The sequence below is a fragment of the Apodemus sylvaticus genome, chromosome 8, assembly GCF_947179515.1.
Source record: "Apodemus sylvaticus chromosome 8, mApoSyl1.1, whole genome shotgun sequence".
Taxonomy (NCBI): domain Eukaryota; kingdom Metazoa; phylum Chordata; class Mammalia; order Rodentia; family Muridae; genus Apodemus; species Apodemus sylvaticus.
In genome coordinates this window covers 119,389,046-119,412,758 of record NC_067479.1, presented here as the reverse complement: position 1 = coordinate 119,412,758, position 23,713 = coordinate 119,389,046, and the positions used below count along the sequence as shown (strand labels likewise).

General features: G+C 37.1%; 1 protein-coding gene and 1 non-coding gene across 2 annotated transcripts in view; one reads left to right on the top strand and one right to left on the bottom strand.

Moving 5' to 3' along the window:
* Positions 1-23,713, bottom strand: part of Znf385d (zinc finger protein 385D) — a 293,774-nt gene that overhangs the window by 66,951 nt on the left and 203,110 nt on the right. The window lies entirely within an intron of this gene.
* Positions 22,299-22,405, top strand: LOC127691809 (U6 spliceosomal RNA). The gene has a single exon (XR_007979382.1). It is a non-coding gene; the product is annotated as a U6 spliceosomal RNA (small nuclear RNA).

Below are 23,713 nucleotides of genomic sequence, written 5' to 3'. Positions count from 1 at the left end.
GGTCTTACATGGGCTCACAGGTATGTAGGCACTCCTGGGAAACCATCTCTCTCCTGGCAGTATTTGTGTATGTAGCTCTTTAGCCCAGTATCAGCTCTGGGCACAGACAGATATAGGAAGGCTCCCATTGCAGGCTATCACTTGGTTCCTTTGTCCTGAGTGTTCCTGGCAGTTCCCCTAAGTAGCAGTGGTGGTCCTATCTGCATTCACAAGCCTATCTTAACTCCTGGGATGCTTGCTCTTTTGCAGTGCCTCCTGCGTATGGAGCCTTGTGGCTGAGGACCAGCTCTAGTAGCATACCAAAATACAAAGTTTTAATATGACCCAGAAATGCTCTGTTTGCCCAGTTTCACCATACACAATAGAAATCTGAAACACATCTACAGTAAAGTTGTACATAAAATTTCACAGAAATGTTACCTATTTCCAAATATTAAAAATGAAGAAATATCCATCTTTGAGGAAATGTAAGGAATAGGATTTTATAATGGAATATTTCATTCTCACAAAAAAGTTATTATGACATAGGGCAAGACTTTGAAAATATTTTACTTAGTTGAAAGAAAGAGATGTAACCTTTTACTACCATTATACTACCATTACTATATTATTTAACTGTATAAGCAATCTTGCATGGGTACATTTTCATAGAGATAAAATGGAGATAGAAATGGAGAAACTTAATGGGGATATGGGTGATAACTGATGGCTATGCTGCTTCCCTACAAGTCCAAAACTGTCTGTGATAACTGTACAACTCACCATGTACTCTACAATTTACTTAGTAGACAAATTAGACAGGTGTGTACATTAGGATCCAATATAACATATCACTTCCTTTTAAGCCCCACTTCCTTCTTTTCCTATGTAGTATTGGGGAGCTTATCTTTCTGCTGACTTTTGTGATTGAAGAGATGAGTATATGATCAGATTAGCTCCTGCAATAGTTCAGTGGTGGTTGGGACTTGGATTTTTGTTAACAAAGTTTCTGATCTACTATGTTGTCCGAACCCTCTGAATGTCCTGGCTGGACTTGTGAATCCTTTTACACAAGTTGAATGGTATTCATGCAATTAGAACTACTAAATTATTCTAAAAGAAAGCACTATATGACCGCTTTGCTAAAACACCCATTGTATTAAATCTAGTCTTCATGCTGCATCATGCTTACCCTTGAAACCTCTGAAAATATACTGCTAAGTTCTCACCACACTTCATATATCTTAAACACCCACTAGAATTTGGATATTGAATGTTCCCAAAGTCCATGTGGCAATGGCTGTATACCCAGCACTATCAAAGATAGCAGATTCTTTAAAAGTTGTTGCCTCATGGAAGACAATTAAGACACTGGGTTGGTATTTTAAGAAGAAGGTATACCTGTCCATTCCTCTCTGTCTCTTACTCCATGGCTGCCATGAAAGAAGTGATTCTTTTCCTAATAGTCCTTAAGAGAGATAGAATGAAACTAGTAGAGGTTATGAACCAAATGGATTTAACAAATATCTACAGAACATTTCACCCTAAAAACAAAAGAATAAATCTTCTTTTCAGTACCTTCTCCAAAACTGACCATATAATAGAACACAAAACAAGCCTCCACCAATACAAGAAGATTAAAATAATCCAATTTATCCTCTCAGATCACCACCGACTAAGGTTGGCTTTCAATAACAACAAAAACAACAGAAAGCCTGAATACACATGGAAACTGAACAACTATCTACTCTATGATAACTTGGTCAGGGAAGAAATAAAGAAAGAAATTAAAGACTTTTTAGAATTTAACAAAAATGAAGGTATAGTATAGCCAAACTTATGTGATACAATGAGAGCAGTGCTAAAAGGAAACCTCATGAGTGCTTCCATAAAGACATTGGATAGAGCATACACAAGCAGCTTAACAGAACTTCTGAAAGCTCTAGAGCAAAAAATAAACCCAAGAGGAGGGAATGGCAGGAAATAATCAAACTCAGGGTTGAAATAAACCAAGTAGAAACAAAGACAACTATACAAAGAATCAACAAAACCAGGAGCTGGTACAAAGAGAATATTGACACTATAGATAAACTCTTAACCAGACTAACCAGAGGACAAAGAGACAATATCCAAATTAACAGAATTGGAAATGAAAATGAAGATATAACAGAAAATGGAGAAATTAAAAGAATTTTAATTTCAGATCCTACTACAAAAGCTTATATGCAACAAAACTGGAAAATCTAAATTAATCGAAAATTTTCTAGATGGATACCAGGTACCAAAATTAAACAAGGATCATATAAACCATAAAAATCATGCTAAAACCCCTAAGGAAAGTCATTAAGATTCTCCCAACCAAAAAATTCTACTGTACCAGATGGCTTTAGTGAAGAATTCTATCAGACCTTCAAAGAAGACCTAATACCAATACTTCTTGAACTATTCCATATAATAGAAACAGAAGTAACACTACCCAATACATTCTATGAAGCCAAAATTACATTGACACATAAACCACACAAAGGCCAACAAAGAAAGAGAACATCAGACAAATTTACCTCATTAATATTGATGCAAAATACTCACTAAAATTGTTGTAAACCGAATCTAAGAACACATCAAAATAATCATTCATTGTGATCAAGTAGGCTTCATCCTTAGGACATGGTGATTGTTGAATATAGGGAAATCGATCAACATAATCCACTATATAAAAAAACTTAAAGGAATAAAAAAAACACACAATCTTCTTACTAGATGCTGAAAAAGCCTTTGAGAATATACAACAGCCTTTCATGCCAAAGGTATTGGAGAGAATAGGAATTAAAGATCAATACCTAAATATAATAAGATACATTGGAAGCCAATAGCCAACATCAAATTAAATGGAGAGAAACTTGAAGCAATCTCACTAAAATTAGGGACAAGACAAGGCTGTCCACTCCACCCCTGTCTATTCAGTATAGTAATTGAAGATCTAGCTAGAACAATTAGGCAACACATGGCAATCAAAGGGACACAAATTAGAATGGAGGAAGTCAAGATATCACTATTTGGAAATGACATGAAAGTGTACATAAGTGACCCAAAAAACAATCCATGAGAGAATTCCTATAGTTGATAAACAACTTCAGCAAAGTGCCTGGATATAAAATTAACTCAAACAAATTAATAGCTTTCCTCTATACATAGGATAAATGGGATGAGGAAGAAATTAGGGAAATGACATCCTTTACAATAGTCACAAATAATATGAAATTATGTAGTGTGATGCTAATAAACAATTGAAAGATCTGTATGACAAGGACTTCAAGTCTCTGAAGAGACAAACTGAAGAAGACCTCAGAAGATGGAAAGGTCTCCCATGATCATGGATCAGCAGTATTAACAGTGAAAGCAGTCTTCTTATCAAAAGCAATCTAGAGATTCAAGGCAATCCCCATCAAAATTCCAACTCAATATTTCACGGTAGTAAGAGTTATTCTCAAGTTTATCTGGAATAGGAAAAATCCCAGGATATCAAAACTATTCTCAATAATAAAGGAATTTCTGGGAGAATCACCGTCCCTGACCTCAAGCTGTATTACACAACAAGGAATAAAAATTGCATAATATTGGTACAGAGGCAGGTGGAGTAGCATTGTAGCAGAAATGAACACCTTTCGTAACTTGATCTTTGACAAAGGAACCAAATCCAGCCAGTGGAAAATGGACAGCATTTCAAAAACTGGTGCTGGTTCAACTGACAGTCTTCATGTAGAAGAGAGCAAATTCTTAACTCCTTGTACAAAGCTTAAGTCAAGGTAGGTCAATAACCTCCACATAAAACCAGATACGATGAATCTAATAGAAGAGAATGTGGGGAAGAGTTTTGAACACATTTGCACAGAGGAAATTTTCCTTAACAGAATACCAATGGTTTATGCTCTACCATCAAGAATTAACAAATGGGAGCTCATAAAACTGAAAAGCTTCTTTTAGGCAAGGACAATGTCAATAACAATATGGCAACCCACAGATTGGGAAAATATTTTTACCAACACTTCATCCAAAATATACATCTAAAATGTACATCCAAAACATACAAAGAATTCAAGAAGTTAGACTCCAGAAACCAAATAACCATATTAAAAAATAGGGTATAGAGATAACAGAGAATTCTCAACTGAGGGATCCCAAATAGCCAAGTAGCACTTAAAGAAACCTTGAACATCCTTAGTCATCAAGGAAACACAAATCAAAACATTCATGTGATTCCATCTTACACCAGACAGAATGTCTAAGATCAAAAACAAGGGAGGAGAAAGAGAAATACTCCTCCCTTACTGGTGGGATTGCAAGCTGGTATAGACAGCCACTCTAAAAAACAGTCTTGCAGTTCCTCAGAAAATTTGAAATACCTCTACTTGTGTACCCAGCTATATGACTCCTGGGGATATACCCAAAAGATGCTCCAACTTATAACAAGGGCACATGCTCCACTATGTTTATTTATTTATTTATCTATCTATCTATTTATTTATTTATTTATAATAGCCAGAATATAATAGACTTATTTATAATATCCAGAAGTTGGAACAACCCAGATATCTTTCAACAGAGGAATGAATACTGAAAATGTGATACATTTACACAATAGAGTACTACTCAGCTGTTAAAAACAGTGACTTCATGAAATTCTCAGGCAAATGGATGGAATTTTAAATTGTCATTCTGGGTGAGGTAAGCCAGTCACAAAAGAACACACAGGGTGTGTATTCACTGATAAGTGCATATTAGCCAAATAGAAGCTCACAGACCATATGAATCACAAGAAGAAGGAGTAGCACACCAAAATGTGTTTGCTACAGTCCTATTCAAAAGAGGAAAAAAATTAATCTTGGGAAGTAGACAGAGAGGTAGATCTGGGTGAGAGAGAGGAGAGTGAGGAAAATAAAAGGTCCCAGTTCAGATATGGGAGGAGATGATCACAAATTTAAAAGGAGGCATTTTGGGAGGGGAAACTGGGAGTAATAACTGTGAAGTCCCAGATGCCAGGGACTCAAGATTTTCCCAGGATTCAACAGGGATGACATTAACTGAAATACCCAACAAAGAGGGGGTAGATCCTGTAGAGATCATATCCAGTGGATAGGCATGTCCCCCAGTTGAGGGATGGGGTCACCCACTCACTTCAAAAATTTTAATCCAGAATTTCTCCTGTCAAAATTTAATGCAGAGACAAAGAGTTTAGCAGAGACTGAAATAAAGGCCCTCCATAGACTGAACCACCTAGAGATCCAGCCCATCTGTAGAAACCAAACATAGACACTATTGCTGGTGTTAAGGAGTGCTTGCTGAGAGGAGCCTGGTACAGCTATCCCCTGAGAGGACCTGCCAGAGCCTGACCAATACAGATGCAGATGTACACAGCAATCTTCTGACTGAGCATGAGGATCACAATGGAAGTATTAGGGGAATGACTGAATGAGTTGAACTGCAACCCCATAGGAAGAAGAACAATATTAACCAACCAGACCCCCAAAGCTCCCAGGAACTAAACCACCAACCAAAGAAAACATGGCAGAACCCATGGCTCCAGCTGGATATGTAGCAGAGGATTGCCTAATGGGACATTACTGGGAGGGGAGCCCCTTGGTCCGGTGGAGGCTTGAAGATGCAGGGTGGGGTAATGCTTGGGTGCTAAGGCAGGAGTTGGTACATATTTAGTCTTAGCAATGTGTATAAAAAGAAAATTACATTTTTGATCACTTGCTTTTAAATAAAGGAGAGTCAAGAATGTAGTTCATTGAAGCATCTATCATCTCTAAAATTGATGGCTGTGTAATTTTATTTAGAATTATTATGTAGGGTTTTTTGAAGGATGGAACAATTACTTAGAGCAATTGGATTTGTAAGCTATTTCTTGGAGATCTCAAGACTCATCTTTATTTGTCATAACAAAAAATTTAAATTGATTTGCCTTAATCATTTCTCAGCTTTCATATCATAAGGTTTGCAAAATACTTTCATACTCATTCATTTCTAAAAACAACAACAACAACAAAAAACTTTTGTGAAATCAAAGAATAGTTTTGCTTTTTTATAGTGTGTAGAGCTGATGTCTAAAAGGCACCTTTGCCCCTAGAATCTAGCATCTTTGGTATCAGAAAGCAAGCTGAAGGCTAAAAAAGATAAGCAAACACTGAACCAGACAGAAAACCTTTTGATCTACAATAATATATTGCCTCAAAGATATGTTAAGGCAATGAAGACATGAAACCTGTGGGAGTAACCAATCAATATCTTAAGTCCCACTCAACAAAAAATATTTGGTGCCCACATGATTTTGGTAAACAGGAACCAGAGACTAGATAGCCCAAGGACCTGATGTAAAAAGAAATTATTCTTGTCTAAACAAAAGAAAAATAAAAGACAAAAAGCAATGAATTAATCAAGTGAATCTTTTTTTAGGCTTATTTTTGTATTTGATATATTTTTTTATTTACATTTCAAATGATTTCCCCCCTTCTGGCCCCCACTCCCCGAAAGTCACATAAGCCTCTTCCCTCACCCTGTTCTCCCACCCACTCCTTCCCATTTCCCTGTTCTGGTTTTGCCTTATATTGCTACAATGAATCTTTCCAGAACCAGGGAACTCCGTTCTTGTTCCTCATTTGATATGTGGATTATGTATTGGGTATTCCCGTTTTCCAGACTAATATCCACTTATTAGTGACTGCATACCATGATTGATCTTTTGAGACTGGGTTCTCACTTAGTATGATGTTCTCCAGCTCCATCCATTTGCCTAAGAATTTCATGAGTTCATTGTTTCTAATGACTGAATAGTACTCCATTGTGTATATATACCACATGTTTTGCATCCATTCTTCTGTTGAGGGATACCTGGGTTCTTTCCAGCTTTTGGCTATTATAAATAGGACTGCTATGAACATAGTGGAGCATATATCCTTATTACATGCTGCAGAATCCTTGCTCTAAGATCAAGAATTGACAAATGGGATCTTATAAAATTACAAAGTTTTTGTTAAGCAAAGGACACCATCAAAAGGACAAATCGGTAACCAACAAATTGGGAAAAGATCTTCACCAACCCTACATCACATAGAGGGCTAATATCCAATATATACAAAGAACTCAAGAAGTTAGACGCCAGAAAACCAAATAACCCTATTAAAAATGGGGTACAGAGTTAAACAAAGAATTCTCACCTGAAGAACTTCAGATGGCGGAGAAACATTTTAAAAAATGCTCAACTTCATTAGTCATCAGGGAAATGCAAATCAAAACAAATCTGAGATTTCACCTTACACCTGTCATAATGGCTAAGATTAAAAATCAAGTGAATATTAATAATAGTTTGCTACCTCATAGATCAGTGCCTTGTCAAGCCACCATCAGAGAAACTTCCTCCTATAACAGATGAAACCAAATACAGTGACATACAGCCAGACATGAAAGAGAGAGAGAGAGACAGAGAGAGAGAGACAGAGACAGAGACAGAGACAGAGACAGAGACAGTGAGAGAGACAGAGACAGAGAGAGAGAGAGAGAGAGAGAGAGAGAGAGAGAGAGAGAGAGAGAGAGAGAGGAGCACCTTGGAATACTCATCTCTAATATGATGTTTTCATCAAATCACTTACCTCATGGAACCCTAAAGAAGAGGAGTCAGAAAAAGGGAATAAAGAACAGGAAAGGAAGAAGGTCCTCTAAATTGATTGAACAAAGAATATATGAATTTACAGAGACTAAACAATATGCATATGACCTTCAGAAGCCTGTAACAGTTCTTCTGTGGGTATAATATAGCTTTCAGTTCAGAGTTTTTATAGAATTCATGTGTGAGCAAACGAGTGGATATCATTCTTATGTCTTCACTTAGACTCTTTCCCTTCTGTCTGTTTGTCTTATCCAAGTTCATTGTGATAGTTGCTGATTTATCTTATTATATTGTATTTCATGATTTTTTAATAAAAATGAACAATGAATAACTACTAGGATAAAGGTTAACAACTGACTTGTCACTTAGACCTCCTGGGAAACAGTAATTTGACTTTCTCCAAAGGAGGGGGTGACACTGGGTATATCAACCATCCCAGGACAGGCCTTATCTTCATTCAATATTAATTTAATGAACTCTTTAAATTAATAAACCAATTAATTAATTCAATAAGCTCCATATTTTTTCTACTTTGTTTTGTTTTATGAGTGGTGTTTCATTTTGTTTCCTTGGGTTTAGAGAAAGTGGAGGTTAATTCCATTGGATTTTTCTTTGTTGTTTGTTTTTCAGGAAGAAGTTAATATTGGGTAAATATGGACTGGGAAGGTACCTGAAAGGGCTTGAAGGGAGGTGAAGAATAAGATCAAAGTAATTTACATTTAAAATTGTTTTAAACAATAAACATATAGTTAAAAAATCAGAGTGTGCAGCGGGCAGCAGAGTCAGCAGCAACAGCAGCAGCAGCTGGTTCAGAGGAAGGGCCATCAGCAGTGGAACAAAGGTGACAGGGTCCAGGCAGGCCCTGTGCCCACTACCACTGACCATTGCTGGCCAGCCGGGCTGCAAGTGGCTGCGGATTTACAGTGCCTTTCACCGCACAGAACCACATCAGAAATCTGCCTCCTCTTGCCAGTCAGTTACAAGAGACTAGCCTCCATTTTGGTTCTGGGATGCCAGAGAGATCAAACAGTCTGAGGTATGCAAACATAACCCAAGGCCAACATCACAGGGGGCTAAGCAGGCCCTGGGCTGTTTGGGGGGGGGATCTGTGTGCCAACCTAGCCAGGAGGCTGTTTGCCTGGCCCGGCCGCCATTTTGGCTACAGGACACCAGAGAGTTCTAGCAGGCAAAGTCAGCTAACTGTCATAGCCCGAGGCTAACATAGCTGGGGTCTAGGCCCGATAGGCCCTGGACTGCCCCAAGGACCTGGGCTGCTCAGTGGGCCATCTGTGTGCCAACCCAGGCAGCAGATGTCCAGGCACTTTCAGAGAGTGCTCACACACTGCCATCCTGGCCACATGACAGAACCAGTTAACACTCATAGCCCGAGGGGAATTTGCCTAGACTCGAGGACTGAGCAGCTAGGCTAGCATTGTGTGCACCAACCTGGTTGGGAGATTGGCTGCCCAGCAGAGTGATCATCATTTGGAAAAGGTCCTGAAGCATACACCATCAGCACTCCCTGAAGGAGCCAAGGGGCACCAGCTGGTTCACAGAGACATTCTGGGGCAAAGCAGACTAGGACTCCAAGAGCACCCAAGAGGAGGACAGCACATCAGCAATCTGTGACAGGAGAAACCCAGCCATCCAGTGTTGCAGAAATAGTCCTGGAGCCTCACAGGAGGCTCAAACAACAGCCAGAGCCAAGACCAACTAACTCCAGAGAAAAAAATCCAAAGGGCAAATGCAGGAAGGCTACTAACAGAAATTTTGGCAATATGGCAGCATCTGAACCAACCTTTCCAATATCAGCAAGTCCTGCTTATGCCAACACACCAGAAAAACAAGATTTGGATTTAAAATCACTGGTCATGATGCTGCTAGAAGAACACAAGAAGGATATAAATGAATCTCTTAAAGAAATACAGGGGAACATGAATAAGCTAGAAACCTGTATAATGGAAACACAAAAATCACTTAAAGAAATTCAGGAGAATAAGGCTCAAGAGGTAGAAACCAATAAAGAAGAAAAGCAAAAAAAAAAAAAAAAAAAAAAAATTATAGAAAGGCAGGAGAACTTGAGTCAACACGCGGAAGTTATGTCATGAAAGAGGAAACACAAAAATCTGTTAAAGAATTAAAGAAAAACACAAACAAACAAATGAAGGAATTGAGCAAAACCATCTTGGATCTAAAAACAGTGGTAGAAACAACTAAGAAATCACAATGGGAGACAACATTGGAGATAGAAAACCTTGAGAAGAAATCAGAACCATAGACACAAATATCAACAACAGAGTACAAGAGATGGAAGCAAGAATATCAGATGCCGAAAATACCATAGAAACCATTGACTCAACAGTCAAAGAAAATGGAAACTGCAAAAAGCTTGTATCCCAGAACATCCAGGAAATCCAGGACACAATGAGAAGACCAAACGTAAGGATTACAGGTATAAATGAGATTGAAGATTTACAACTGAAAGGGACAGCAAATATCTTCAACAAAATTTTGGAAGAAAACTTTCCCAACTTAAAGAGAGAGATGCCCATGAATATAGAAGAAGCCTACAGTACTCCAAACAGACTGGACCTGAGCAGAAATACCTCAGGTCACATAATAATTAAAACCCCAAATGCACTAAACAAAGAAAGAATATTAAAGGCAGTAAGAGAAAAAGGCCAAGTAACATATAAAGGAAGACCTATCAGAATCACACCAGACTTCTCAAGAGAGACCATGAAAGCTAGAAGATCCTGGGCAGATCTCACGCAGACTCTAAGAGAACACAAATGTCAGCCAAGACTACTATACCCAGCAAAACTCTCAATCACAGTAGATGGAGAAACCAATATATTCCATGCCAAAAACAAATTACACAATATCTTTCCACAAAACCAGCTCTGCAAAGAATAATAGGATGAAAACTCCAATATAAGGAGGGAAACAACACCCTGGAAATAGCAAGACAGTTACCTTCTTTCATCAAACCCAAAAGAAGATAACCACTCAAATATAAAAATAACAGCAAAAATGACACGAAGTAATAATCACTATTCATTAATATATCTTAACATCAATGGACTCAATTCCCCAATAAAAAGACATAGAATAACAGACTGGATAAGGGAACAGGACCCTACATTTTGCTGCATACAGGAGACACACCTCAGTGTCAAAGACAAAAACTACCTTAGAGTAAAAGGCTGGAAGACAATTTTACAAGCCAATGGTCTCAGAAAACGAGCCGGAGTAGCCATTCTAATATCAGGTAAAATTGACTTTCAACCTAAAGTCATCAAAAGAGACACAGAAGGACACTTTTGCTGGTCAAAGGAAAAATCCTCCAAGAAGAACTTTCAATTCTGAACATCTATGTACCAAATGCAAGGGCACCCTAATTCGTAAAAAAACTTTACTAAAGCTCAAAGCACATATTGCACCTAACACAATAATTGTGGGTGACTTCAATACTCCACTCTCCTCAATGGACCGATCAGGAAAACAGAAACTAAACAGGAACACAGTAAAACTAATTGAAGCTTTGGACCAATGGGATTTGACTGATATTTATAGAACATTTTATCCTAAAGCAAAAGAATATACCTTTTTCTCAGCACCTCATGGTACCTTCTCCAAAATCGACCATATAATTGGTCAAAAGACAGACCTCAACAAATATAAGAAGATTTAAATACTCCCATGCCTCTTATCAGATCACTATGGAGTAAGAGTGGTTTTCACTAGCAACAAAAACAACAGAAAGTCCACATAAACATGGAGGCTAAACAATACTCTACTCAATGACACCTTGGCCAAAGAAGAAATAAAGAAACAATTCAGAGACTTTTTAGAATTTAATGAAAATGAAGGCACAACATACCCAAATCTTTGGGACACAATGAAAGCAGTGCTAAGAGGAAAACCCATAACCCTGAGTGTCTCCAAAAAGAAAATGGAGAGAGCATACACTAGCAGCTTAACAACAAACCTGAAAGCCCTAGAACAAAAAGAAGCCAATTCACACAGGAGGAGTAGAAGACAGGAAATCATTAAACTCAGGGCTGAAATCAATCAAGTGGAAAGAAAGAGAACCATACAAAGAATCAACGAATCTGGGAGCTGGTTCTTTGAGAAAATCAAAAAGATAGATAAACCTTTAGCCAGACTGAACAAAGGGCAGAGAGAAAGTATCCAAATTACCAAATTAAAAGTGAAAAGAGGGCTATAAAAACAGAAACTGAGGAAATTCAGAAAATCATCAGATCCTACTACAAAAGCCTATACTCAACACAACTGGAGAAACTGGGGGAAATGGACAATTTCCTAGACAGATAACAAATACCAAAATTAAATCAGGACCAAATAGATCATCTAAACAGCCCCATAACCCCTAAAGAAATACAAGGAGTCATAGAAAGTTTTCCAACCAAAAAAAATCACAGGACCAGATGGTTTCAGTGCAGAATTCTATCAGACCTTCAAAGAAGAAATAACACTAATACTCTTCAAACTATTCCACAAAATAGAAACAGAAGGAACCCTACCCAATTGCTTCTACGAAGCCACAATTATGCTCAAATCAAAACCACACAAAGATCCAACAAAGAAAGAGAACTTCAGGCCAATGGATGGAAAAATGTCCAAAAAAATTCTTGCCAACTGAATCCAAGAACACATAAAAACGATGATCCACCATGATCAAGTAGGCTTTATCCCAGGGATTCAGTGTTGGTTCAATATACAGAAATCCATCAATGCAATCCACTACATAAACTCAAAGAAAAAAACCACATGGTATTTCATTGGATGCTGAAAAAGCATTTGACAAAATTCAGCATCCTTTCATGCTTAAAGTCTTGGAAAGAACAGGAATTCAAGGCCCATACCTAAACATAGTAAAAGCAATATACAGCAAACCAGTAGCCAGCATCAAACTAAATGGACAGAAACTTGAAGCAATCCCACTAAAATCATGGACTTTTGTTCATGGTGTTTATTACAGCTACATAAGGAAACTAGAGCATGAGTTGCCTGGTTATGAAACAGGGCTGTGATTTTATGAGGTCCCATTTGTCAATTCTTGCTCTTAGAGCATGAGCTATTGGTGTTCTGTTCAGAGCAAGAATTGACAAATGGGACCTCATAAAATTACAAAGTTTCTGTAAGGCAAAGGACACCATCAAGAGGACAAATCGGCAACCAACAAATTGGGAAAAGATCTTCACCAATCCTACATCAGATAGAGGGCTAATATCCAATATATATAAAGAACTCAAGAAGTTAGACTCCAGAAAACCAAACAACCCTATTAAAAAATGGGGTACAGAGTTAAACAAAGAATTCTCACCTGAAGAACTTCGGATGGCAGAGAAACACCTTAAAAATGCTCAACTTCATTAGTCATTAGGGAAATGCAAATCAAAACAACCCTGAGATTTCACCTTACACCAGTCAGAATGGCTAAGATTAAAAATTCAAGAGACAGCAGGTGTTGGCAAGGATGTGGAGAAAGAGGAACACTCCTCCACTGCTGGTGGGGTTGCAAATTGGTACAACCACTCTGGAAATCAGTCTGGCGGTTCCTCCGAAAACTGGGCACCTCACTTCCAGAAGATCCTGCTATACCACTCCTGGGCATATACCCTAAAGATTCCCCAGCATGTAATAAGGATACATGTTCCACTATGTTCATAGCAGCCCTATTTATAATTGCCAGAAGTTGGAAAGAACACAGGTATCCCTCAACAGAAGAGTGGATGCAAAAAATGTGGTATATATACACAATGGAGTACTATTCAGCCATTAGAAACAATGAATTCTTGCATTTGGAGCATAGATGTTCAGGATTGAGAGTTCTTCTTGTTGTATTTTTCCTTTGACCAGCAAGAAGCGTCCCTCAGAGTCTCTTTTGATGACTTTGGGTTGAAAGCCAATTTTATCTGATATTAAAATGGCTACTCCAGCTTGTTTCCTGAGACCATTTGCTTGTAAAATTGTCTTCCAGCCTTTACTCTAAGGTAGTGTTTGTCTTTGACCCCGAGGTGTGTTTCCTGTAAGCAGCAAAATGTAGGGTCCTGTTTATGTATCCAGTCAGTTAGTCTGTGTCTTTTTATTGGGGCATTAAGTCCATTGATGTTAAGAGATATTAAGGAATAGTGATTGTTAATTCCTATCATTTTTGACATTATTTTTTAAATTTGATTGCTTAACTTCCTTTGGGTTTGATGAAAGGTTACTATCTTGCTTTTTCCAGGGTGAAGTTTCCCTCCTTGTATTGTTGTTTTCCCCCTATTATCCTTTGTAGGGCTGGGATTGTGGATAGATATTGGGTAAACTTGGTTTTGTCATGAAATATCTTAGTTTCTCCATCTATGGTGATTGAGAGTTTTGCTGGATATAGTAGTTTTGGTTGGCATTTGTGTTCTCTTAGAGTCTGCATAAGATCTGCCCAGGACCTTCTAGCCTTCATAGTCTCAGGTGAAAAGTCTGCTGTGATTCTGATAGGTCTTCCTTTATATGTTACTTGGCCTTTTTCTCTTACTGCCTTTAGTATTCTTTCTTTGTTTAGAACATTTGGTGTTTTGATTATTATGTGACGGGAAGTATTTCTGTTCTGGTCCAGTCTGTTTGGAGTTCTGTAGGCTTCTTGTATATTCATGGGCATCTCTCTCTTTAGGTTATGGAAGTTTTCTTCCATAATTTTATTGAAGATATTTGCTGGCCCTTTAAGTTGTAAATCTTCACTCTCATCTATGCTTATAATCCTTAGGTTTGGTCTTCTCATTGTAATTACCTTGTAATTATTCCTAATCTCTGAACTACAATGACTAACATGCTCCCCATATCTGAACCGCATGGCTGATACCCAGTAAGCAGGTGCCCCATTACCGAGCTCCAGTCCCTCTTGTTTTTTTTTTTTTTTTTTCTTGTTTGTTCATTACTTTTTTACTGCTATATAAACAAACTCAAAGAAAAAAATCACATGATCATCAACTTAGATGCAGAAAAAGCCTTTAACAAAATACAACACTACTTCATGTTAAAAGTACTAGAGAGATCAGTAATTCAAGACCCATACCTAACCATAATAAAAGCAATTTACTAGAAACCAAGAGCTAATATCAAATTAAGTGGAAACATACTTGAAACAATCCCACTCAAGTTAGGACAAGACAAGGATGTCCAATCTCCCAATATCTATTCAACATAGTACTTGAAATGTTAACTAAAATAACAAGACAGCAAAAAGAGATCAAGGGGATACAAATTGGCAAAGAAGAAATAAAGGTATCAATATTTGCAGATGATATGATAGTATACACAAGCAACCCCCAAAATTCTACAAGAGAACTTCTCCAGTTAATAAATAACTTCAGCTATGTAGCTGGTTATAAAATTAACTCAGTCAAGCGGTGGTGGCACACGCCTTTAATTCCAGCACTTGGTAGGCAGAGGCAGGTGGATTTCTGAGTTCAAGGCCAGCCTGGTCTACAGAGTGAGTTCCCCGACAACCAGGTCTACACAGAGAAACCCTGTCTCCTAAAATAATGATAATAATAATAAAAAAAAACCACCTCAAATAAATCAGTAGCCTTTCTTTATGAACGATAAAAAGGCTGAGAAAGAAATTAAGGAAACAACTCCCTTTTATAATAGTCACAAATAATATAAACTATCTTGGGGTAACTATAACCAAACAAGTAAAAAAAAACTATATCACAATAACTTCAAATCTCACAAGAAAGTAATCAAAGAATATCTCAGAAAACGGAGAGATCTCCCATGCTCACAGATTGGCAGAATTAACATAGTGCCATTCTACTAAAGCTCAATGCAATTTCCATGAAAATCCTAACACAATTCTTCAAAGAAATGGAAAGCACAATTCTCAAATTCAACTGGAAAGACAAAATAACTCAGAATAGCAAAAATAATACTTAACAATAAAAGAATGCTTAGAGGAATCACCATCACTGACCTCAAGCTGTACTACAGAATAATAGTGATAAAAACTGCATAGTATTGGTACACAGACAGACATGTTGACCAATGGAATAGAATTGAAGACCCAGAAATAAAACCACACACTTACAGACACTTGATCTTTGAAAAAGAAGTCAAAAATATACAAAAGTAAAAGCATCTTCAATAAATGGTGCTGTTCTAACTGGCTGTACGTAGAAAATGAAAATAGACCCATATTGGTCACCTTGCACAAAGCTCAAATACAAATGGATCAAGGACCTCAACCTAAAACCAGATACACTGGATCTAATAGAAGAGAAAGTTGGAAAGAATCTTGAACTCATTGGCACAAGGAAGAAATTCCTAAACAGAATCATCAAGATCAAGAATTGATGAATGGCACAAACGAACACACATGGAATGTAGTCACTGATAAGTGGATATTATCCCAATAGCTCTGGATACCCAAGACACAATTCACATATCAAATCATTTTCCAAGAAGAAGGAAAGAGAGGACCTTGGTCCTGAAAGGCTTGATGCAGCATTGTAGGGGATTTCCAGGACAAAGAAGTGGGAGGGGGTTGATTGGGGAACAGTGGGAGGAAAGAGGACTTATGGGACTTGTGGGGAGGGGGAACCAGGAAAAGGAAAATCATTTGGAATGTAAACAAAGAATATAGAAAATTTAAAAAAAGAAAAAAAAAGAATTGATGAATGGGAACTCATGAAACTGGAAAGCTTCTATAAGGAAAAGGATGTAGTCAATGAGACAAATTAGCAACCCACAGATTGGGAAAAAATCTTCAGTAATCTCATATGCAATAGAGGGCTAAAATTCATAATCTATAAAGAACTCAAGAAACTAATCACCAAAACCCAAAAGTTCCAATAAAAACATGGGGTATAGAACTAAACTGAAATTTCACAATAGAGGAATCTCAAATGGTTGAGCAGAACCTAAAGAAATGTTCGAAGCCCTTAGTGATAAGAGAAATACAAATCAAAACAACACTGAGATTCCACCTTACACCAATCAGAATGGCTGAGATCAAAACCACAGGGGACAACACATGTTGGAGAGGATTTGGAGAAAGAGGAACACTCCTCCATTGCTGGTAGGATTGCAAACTACTACAACCACTCTGGGAATTAATCTGGAGGTTCCTCAGAAAATTGGAAATAGATTTACCTGAAGAGCCAGCTATACCATTCTTGGGAATATACACAAAAGATGTTCCACCAGGCCACAAGGTCACATGTTCCACACAGAATACATTACAAGAGGTTGTAAAACCATCAATCAATGGTCATAAAAAGGGAACAAATGATTTATTATAGGTGGGATGGATAACTCATGAGGACAAAGAGAGGCGAAGAAAGAATTTTCCCATATCCCTCTTTTTTCATTCTTTCTGTTTTCCCACCTTTTCCTTAGAGAGCTTTCATAGGAAACTTCCTACAACTAGAAAATAAATTCTAAGTTCACTTTTCAAAGTGTCCCCCTTTTTCCTCCTGCAACTGTAACTATCAGGCTGAAAGTTAGAGCCATGCAGCTTCTGCTGAGATAGAACAAAGGCTATTTCTCTTAATCTCTTGCTGTTTTAGGATGAGGAGCTAAGTGCCTGAAACTGCAGAGGAACACAGAAGACTGGTCAGCTACAGTAGCAAAGTAAATTAGACTTATATAAGTAAACTTGTAATTATTATACAGCAATCATGAATATCTCATCAGACTTAATATCTCATGAGTCTTACCCTCCACAGATGCTCTTTCTCTTCAGCTTCAAGAAGAACCAACAAGAAATAAGACCCCACCAGAATTATCCCGTGGCAATTATTAACATTACTGTAAACTATTGTGAATTCTAGAACTGTAAATTAATTCTGTTTACTACTTAACATTTAGACAGAAAGTGCATATGCTGCCTGATTTCATCCTGGATGCCATCTGAGAAATTCATTTTTGCTTTGTGTAACTTTTGTGAGAATTTTCCTTCTCATGCCAGATCCATAATTCAGTGTGTGTAATCAACACAAGTAATATGCTTTAAGGAGCTCTTATATAGCATGAACACAAAGTGTTCTACTTACCTAATTTATTCTATGAACATATGCATCTGAAACTATCTTTGGACTTAAGAAAAACTGACTCCATTAAGGAGTAACCGGCTTCAAAAGATTTTATTGAAGGACAAAGGTAAAAACAAGATATATGACTATCCTTTTGCAGGACTAAATTATCTGAGGCTCTTGATTTAGAATTAGAACATCAGAAACATACTTACAGGACTGGAGAAATGGCTTAGCATTTAAAAGCTAGGCTCACAAGTAAAAATATAAGAAACAGACTTTGACCTTCCCTCTATCAGTGTTCTGCAGACTTCTGATGACTAAGAGCCTTATACTTGAATGCCTATCATAAAAACTTAATTTCCAGTGAGAGACTACTTAGCAGTTGCTGCTAAATCTACATTTACCTGCCTCTATAATTTGCTTGACTTATGCCTGATTCTTACATTAATATTCATTATATAATCCCTCTCTAATATTATTTGATTTGACAGAAATACATTAACTATGACAAATGCCCCATAAATTATGCAGTGTTGATGCAAGAAGAGCCTACGGTAATTATTGCTATTTAAACACACAGATTATTCCTTTAAGCTTGGTTTTAAAGAATGGAAATAAAATCTTTAGCCAACAGAGATTAGAACCCTTGCCTTCTTAGAAAGTATATAATATCACTATAATATCACTTCTCCATATTTAAACAGTCACATATAGAGATAATGTCCTATAATAAATATTGTAGGTAGTCAATAGAAGAAAAATGCTTTGTCTAAAAGACAACACAGAGTATAAAGTTTAGTAGTAATAAATTTCATAGTATATTTTCTCTGAGGTATTTTCTTGCTTTTTAAAATGTACTTTAACCAAGGTTATCCTTTCTTCACAAAAGGAAGTCAATTCCTTCAAAAATAATTCAGATATTTAAGTAGAGGTTGAAGTAAATTCAAAGATATGAATTACATATTTTGCTCTTTATGGAGCTCAGTATGAACCCTGAGAACTCTAGAGAATCCAGGGAATATATACCAACATCTCAGACTTCAATGTGCCACTCAGCAACCTATTCTATCTTTATACTATAGCTTCATGGTACTCAAAGTAGAAGACTAAGGACTTAGCATGTCACAAGGTATGATGATCTATTTTTGGACAGCTCTTTGCTTTCTTTCTTTTTCTACCTTTTGTTTTCTTTCTTTCTCTCTTTTTAAGCTTTTTGCTTTCATTCTGTTTATATTATGTTTATTCTTTCTACAGAGTTTCAGTGTGTCTTATAGGCTACTTTTGAAATTGCTGAGGGCTAGCATTACAGTCCTGTAAATTAAGAAGTTAACTGATTTTTTTTAAGAACTCTTTCTTTTTTATTTAAATTCCAGTTATCCAAAACTTCTTTTCACTGTTTCTTATTTGGCCTAGAAGACATGCTGTAAGACTCTGGAGGGCCTTAGCTTACTAGGGGACCTCCTGAGTGAGTAATGTGGGGCAAGGAATCAATGCAAACAGCAAGAGGAATTTATTGTTCCAACATATTGGGGTCATCCTACACCTTAAAAAGAGATGGCACCACCACCCCCTCCCAGCCCATTTGGTCAGAGCAGCAGCCACTTGGCACATGATTAGCAGAACAGTGTGACTTTTAAATTGTTTGATCTCTATGGAATGAAGTGGCAGGGACTGTCATGTGAACTGTGTTTACATGCTCTAGACCTTACCCACCACTCCCCACCCCCCATCCCTGCAGGTGACTGATGGTTCTTCTGCCACCCTGAGGAATTTGTTTACCTGGTCTAGGCCTCCCTCACCTGCAGGTGACTGGTAGATCTGTCCTGTGGAATGTTAATTATCCCTCCCCTTCCAGAAGATTCTCATGGGATTTTCCCAGAAGATCCTGAATTGACCTATTCAATGCAAATGTGTTAAGTATTAAATATTTTGTTGAGGGGATAATGATAGTTGAGAAGATTAAACAAACAAACAAACAAACAAAACAAAAAACAATTCCAGTTCTTTGTACTTTGATATTCCCAATATTTTGTTTAGGTTCAATGTTGTGGTTATCAAGATTACTTTTCATGTGATTTTTCAAAACTGTACTTTCCTTGCTGATTTTTCTCTGGTGTTGAAAGGGTCATAAACTTTTTAAAATAAGGAGACAACACTAATGCCACAAAATTAAGTATAGATATATAAGACCATGAAAGTAGCATAATATTGGTCTGTATTTGTTTAATAATTCTGAACAGAGTCAGCATGTATGATTTTAATGCAAGCAATCTAGAGGTCAAGACACAAGGTAGAAGAGCAGCATAGCAAGACTCTGTCATGACAACTGGGCTCAAAAAACCAACAAACAAACAAATCTATAGTCCTAAGTAATGCAGGACAACTCTAAGAGCCAGGACTGTCTACTGGGTATCTCCTATAGTATGTGTTCCAATCAGAAAGAAGTCAGCAAAGTGTCTAGCTTTGTAAATAAAGTTTTATTATAATAGAGTCCTTTTACTCTATTTCTATATTTTCTGTGATTGCTTTGAATGGTATTTGAAGAACTGATTGGTATATGGGGAGTTTATCACTGGAAATGGTTTAAAAGTTTCTCTCATCTACAAAAATATCTGCCAACTATAGTTCACCAATGGAAAAGGCTACTAAAGAACAGAGTGCTCAGGGTATGGTTCTATAGCAGAGAAATTGACTAACATGTACAACTTCCTGTGTTAGGGTTCCAGGCCTGAAAAAATACTATAAAAAACAGCATTTCCAAAGCTAACGAACCCAAGAAACTATTCTTATTCTTTCAAATTTTTACCTTAGAACTTCTTTAAATCAGTGTGTTGCCAATGACTGTAATTACTACAAATGCATATGCTATCATTTTTTGTAAAGTAACAATAACTTGGTTTTTAATTTGGCCCCTGGGCTTTGGCTTTGAATATCTACCAGCATGTCATTCTAGTGGAATAAAACCTATCCTTCCATGGCAAATTACTGAGATGTGCTTACATGTCAGGTTTTTTGTTTTTAAATACATTTTAAACTCACATAAAAGTTGCAAAGAGCAATTGAGTGTTCAGGATCTCATTTGTATTCATTTCATGACAATATCATACAACCATAAAAATATGATCAGCACCCAAAACTTTGAGGTCAAAAATGTCATTCAGCTTTCACCAGTTTCAGTGGGCACTGTTTCTCAAATATATATTTCTATGAAATTCTCAAACATGTATAGAGTTTTACAGCTCCCCCAGTCAGAAGCAGTCTATGATCTCATTCTGACCTCACATCACCATGATCCAAACATTCTTTCAGTCTCAAGCTCTGAACAATATCTCATGAATATAACTTGTAGAATACCATGTGAAAAAGTGGGGGTGGGAGGCAATTTCAGATCACATTTCTTCACTCCCTATAAGTAATAGACATCTTCTAAAGTAATTACACAGAGAAAAAGTTTGCTCTTTTTAGTTGCTTAGTGAGATCCCATTGTGTCAATCAATCACTGCTAAGTGTCCAATTGAATACAATTGGTTAGTTCTATTGTTTCATAAGGAGTAAAACAAAACACTGTAAATATTTATGTTATATTGTTTGGGTATACATAAACTGTTGTTTTTCTTAGGCAAATACTTAGATAGAAATAACCACCAATTAGGTAAACATGGCATATTTTCTCTCAGTTGTAGATCCTAGATAATTGTATGAAACTACATGTTTATAAATGATTTTGAGAAGAAAGGACATTAGAAGGAGGTGTTAGAAGAAAGGGGAAAGGGAGGAAGCTTGGAGGAGGAATATAGTAAAAACTTGAAAGACATTCTCTATGAAATTCTTGGGAAACAAACACCAATAAAATTTATGTTCTACTAGTGTGAGCCTGTGCTCTGAGCAGACCATGGGTGGTAGCTCTGCACCAAATCCCAAAATACACAGAGGAAACTAGACTTCCAGGTGCTCTAACACTGCAAGGATCATAGATGAGGAGGCCAAAATGCCTGCCCCATCACCTGGAATAACTAGGACATGCCAGGGATCAAGGAACACAAGAAACCCTGCCCAGCCAGAGGCTTGGGTTCAATACAATCTGAGCCTGTGTATTGAGCAAACCTTGGGCAGTAGCTTTGTCCCCAATCCCACAATACACAGAGGAAGTTCAACTGCTAGGTGCTCTAAGACACAAGGGTCATAGGATCACAGGATCACAGGATCACAGGATCACAGGATCACAGGAGCTTGGTCACACCAGGATTTCAGGAACTCAGAGGCAGCTTGACTCCTAGGAGCTCTTACACCCAGGATCTCAGAATCACAGAATCACAGAATTTTGAGGAGTTCTGACACAACCAAAATAACAGGAGGGACAGGTTCCAGTCAGAGACAAAGAGTGCAGGTAGCACTAGAGATAACCAGATGGTGAGAGGCAAGCACAAGAACATAGGGGACAGAAATTAAGTTACCAGGGAATCATTAGCACCCAGTTCTCCCACCATAGCAAGTCCTGTATACCCTATCACACTGGTAAAGCAAGATTCAAGATTTAAAATTATTTCTCATGATGATGATAGAGGACTTTAATAAGAACATAAATAACTTCCTTAAAGAAATACTGGAGTGTACTCACTTTGGCAGCACATATACTAAAATTGGAATGATATAGAGAAGATTAGCATGGCCCCTGCACAAGGATGACATGCAAATTCGTGACGTGTTCCATATTTTTTTCAATTCTGAACATCTATGCTCCAAATACAAGGGTACCCACATGCATAAAGGAAACATCAATAAAGCTCAAAGCACACACTGCACACCACAAAATAATAGCGGGAGACTTAAACACCCCATTCTCAACAATGGACAAATCATGGAAACAAAAACTAAATAGAGACACAGTGAAATTATGGACCAAATGGATCTAACAGATATTTATAGAACATTCCATCCTAAAGAAAAAGAATAGATCTTCTTCTCAGCACCTCATTGTATACATTCTTCTCAGTACCTCATTGTACCTTCTCCAAAACTGACCACATACTACATCACAAAACAGGTCTGAATAGAAACAGGAATATTGAAATTTTTCCATGCACCATATCAGATCACCACAGCCTAAGGCTGGTCTTAAGTTCAAACAAAAACAATGGAAAGCACACATACATGAGGACTTTGAACAATGCTCTTCTCAATGATAGCCTGGTCAAGGAATAAATAAATAAATAAATAAATAAATAAATAAATAAATAAATTGAATCCTTTTTAGAATTTAATGAAAATGAAGTCACATCATAACAAAACCTATGGGCCACAATGAAAGCAGTGCTAAGAGGAAAACTGATAGCTCTAAGTGCTTCCAAAAAGAAAATGGAGAGAGCTGACACTAGCAAAAGTTCTAGAATAAAAAGAAGCACATACACCCAAGAGGAATAGACTGCAGGAAATAATCAAACTTAGGGCTGAAATCATACAAATAGAAACTAAAAGAACTATACAAAGAAGCAAGAAAACCAGGAGCTGCTTCTTTGAGAAAATCACCAAGATAGATGAACCCTTAGCCAGACTAACCAGATGGCACAGAGGCACTACCTAAATTAATAAAATCAGAAAAGAAAAGGGAGACATAACAACAGAGACTGTAGAATTTCAAAAAAAACCATCAGATCCTACTACAAAAGCTTATACTCAACAAAAGTTGAAAATCTGGACGAGAAGGTGCCAACATTAAAACTGGATCAGATAAACTTTTGAAATAGTCCCATAAGTACTGAGGAAATAGAAGCAGTTGTTAATAGTCTCACATAAAAATTAATTAATTAATTAAAAAAACCAGGACCAGATGGGTTTAGTGGGAAATTCTATGAGATCATTAAAGAAGAACTAATACAAAATATTCTTCAAACTATTCCACAAAGTAGAAACTCAAGGAACACTACCCAACTCATTCTGTGATGCCACAATAACACATATACCTAATACAAACAAAGAAAACAAAAAAAGAGACTTCAGACCAATCTCCTTATAAGCATCTATGCAA